Genomic DNA, 3,550 nt, shown 5'->3' on the forward strand with positions numbered 1-3,550 from the left:
ATTTTAAGATTACTGATCACCATATATATATATTTACGTTCATTTTAATTAATTGCTGTGTTTTGAAACTCTTATTAAAGTTTGGTATGTGTTTTAAAAGTTTCTACTTTAGTTCATTATCCCCTCGGGAGCAGACATCCTCCAGAACGGCAACGGGCACTGCAGATCATTACATAATCTGCAGACTTTTTTTCATCTAAGTTTTTATTTGGTTTAATAAAAGCAAACATACAAAAGGGGAGAAATTGCTCAGACTCATTTTTAAAACATCTCTGAACTTGATTCTTATAAAAATTGAAAAGCTGAAGGGATAGAACGCAGCAAGTGTAAAGAAAAAAATTGCTCTGTCACTTGATTACTTAAGTGTATAGGGATTTATTCCATTCGTTTCTTAGTATCATTGTATGACATTCAACTTGAATTTAAACTACGACATAACATTTTAATGTATACTTTTTAAAGACCATATATTTGCAAATTTTGCTATTTGCACTTTAGATTAAGAATTTTAACAGTAATATTCTATTATTAATACTCTGTTTGCATTGAGGTTGCAGACAAATTAGAGTTTATAAAGATTGTGCGGCAATTTACTCCGTAAATTCTGCCACAAGGACTACCTAGAAAAAGTATGTCACAGAAACCTCAAAGTATGGAGAGCATGTCTGAATATAAAGCAAAGCTTTCTCTTTTGATCATTAAAAAATGCATCTTTACTACCAATTTTTTACTGACTGAGCATATCATCAACAAAAACTGTAAAAAAATAAAATATGTTGACTTCCTAATTATTTAGCTATCTTTTTTTCGAGTCAGATTTTCGAATTTTCAGTTGTCCGTTAAGTAATTTTAATTTCAAAAAAAGAATTTATTTTGTAAAAGAAACTTCTAGTATTCGCTCTGGTAGTCACGAATAACAAATATCGCTATAATTTTTTCACAATTTTTTTTTCTTATTGCCTAGAACAACTTATTCTTACGTAGTACAATATATCAAAAATAGGAAGAAAATTTGGAGTAAACTGTAAAAAAAACAAAATATGTTGACTTCCTAATTATTCAGCTATCTTTTTTCGAGTCAGATTTTCGAGTTTTCTGTTATTTGTTAAATAATTTTAATTTCACAAAAAAGAATTTATTTTGTAAAAGAAATTTCTAGTATTCGCTCTGGTAGTCACGAATAACAAATATCGCAATAATTTTTTCACAAATTTTTTTTTCTTATTGCCTAGAACAACTTATTCTTACGTAGTACTATATATCAAAAATAGGAAGAAAATTTGGAGTAAACCTAGAAAAAAAACAAAATATGTTGACTTCCTAATTATTTAGCTATCTTTTTTCGAGTCAGATTTTCGAGTTTTCTGTTATTTGTTAAATAATTTTAATTTCACAAAAAAGAATTTATTTTGTAAAAGAAACTTCTAGTATTCGCTCTGGTAGTCACGAATAACAAATATCGCAATAATTTTTTCACAATTTTTTTTTCTTATTGCCTAGAACAACTTATTCTTACGTAGTACAATATATCAAAAATAGGAAGAAAATTTGGAATTTAAATATTTCCAGTTCCAAATCTTTCCTACATACTGTTTGTGTATAAGATTTTACCTTTTTTTCGATACAGTTGTATTGCAACAGAATATGTAGCTGTAAGATTTTAAAACAAAAACTGTCATCATACAACCTAGTTCTATTATTGATTCATAACTACAATGGTATTTTTGTGTGTGTTCTGTGACATCCATAACCTCCACCATATTGAGGATAATGATCTTAGAGAACAGAAGGAAGCACTTAAATTGAAGAGGAACCGTTCCTACACAATACGACAAAACACCAGACTCTTCAATTGGGTTCCAGACCCTCCTCTCTCCTAGTCCTCCTCATAAAGATCAGTCACGCTAACGAGTCATAAGATGGGGTCCTCATCGTCAACCCCCGCATCAGGAAGGAATGGGGGGATTCACATGCCTCATAGATATCATGTTCTGCGGATGTAGATCTTGAGAAAGTGCCTTCCAATTGAAACGAGCCGGTCTTTTATGGCGGAATTTATTGTGCTCATCTCTAAATGATCTGCGAATTAATTGCAAAATCTCGTTGAGGTTCCAGAAAGTGACAACTTTATTTTCATGCTGATAACTTCGGAACTGGTTAGTACAGGAAGGATATTTGGTAGTATATATATTTTGGAGTTAAATTTCCTTCTGGAGCAAGATTAGAGTGGGTTATTTGAGCGCGGTTTAGGTTAAGGTTATGGTTTAGGGCTTAAAGTATTAGTTTTAATGGAAAATTTGCACGAAAGTGGTTTTGAGGCTACAACATTCACCTTACCGAACTCAGCAGCCAATGAAAATGAGGAGTAAAATAACGAAATGAACTCAATTTCGTGGAGAATTAGTTTGAGTTGATTCTAATCGGCATTTACTTTAAGTGGAATAAAAAGACTCAAAAACCTTCCTCAATTAGCCTGATGTAACTCATGATCTATCATATTTAGTTTAATTCATATCAAGCCTGTGATCTGTGTGGACGCAGGCGAATCAATGAATTCTAGCCTTGATTCAGGTTTGAAACAGAAACGAGCTCTCTATTCTGCAAATAAACCTATCAAGCTTAATTAAGTTCTTTTTAGCAATTTTGATACATACTCTTCCTAATCTATAAGTGGCGAGAATTTTTTTAAATTTAAGAATTCTTTTTCATTTTGACTTAATCTGTTTCATTCTGAAATGGGCTTTATTTTTTAATTTTTTCAACAGTTTATAGCTAGAAATTAAAATACTATAGTTTTCTTGGTAGACAGTGCTAGGTCTTAAAAAATGGATCTCAAGTTTTTGGTTAAGTATTGTTGTTAACATTTTATTTCGGATATAATTTCAATTTTAGAAAATTGGTTCCTTTTTTTCTCACTAGAAAGTGAATGCAAAACCTTCCAAAAAAAATGCAAAACCCTTCAAGGGAATTACCGTAATTTCCGAAAATATTTTTCTTAGTGGTAACAACGGTAAGGTTACAATACTTTAATATATTAGAATTTAAGCATTGCTGACCACCACTACTTATAAGTAGTTTAAACAGGTATATATAGGGCAGGAATGCTGATAATTATGTTCGAGGGTTCTGATATAATTTAATAGTAGTAGCAATTGTTTTCAAACTTTCAACTACAGTTTCTTTTCAAAAGAAAAAAAAATCCTTTTTTTGATATTCATGGAAAATATAAACTTAGAAAAATATAAATTAGTATTCTTTTACGATATATTGTTTTGTTTCATTAGTTAATAATTTATTTAAATACTAAAATAAAAAGCCAAATTTAAAACTGGTAGCAAGTTTTTGATTAAATATCATAGGATTTCTCTTCTAGTTGATTATTTACCAAAACTAATTTGGTACCTACACAAAATACATTACCATTCATTCGATGCGGTAATTAAAAATGCATTATTTATTTCTGAAATAGACTGATAACAAAATATAATGGTCACCTTTTTTATTTATTTAAACTCTAGAATAGGGGTGGCGAACCTTTATACACCAAAGT

The sequence above is a fragment of the Parasteatoda tepidariorum genome, chromosome 9 (genome assembly GCF_043381705.1).
Source record: "Parasteatoda tepidariorum isolate YZ-2023 chromosome 9, CAS_Ptep_4.0, whole genome shotgun sequence".
Taxonomy (NCBI): domain Eukaryota; kingdom Metazoa; phylum Arthropoda; class Arachnida; order Araneae; family Theridiidae; genus Parasteatoda; species Parasteatoda tepidariorum.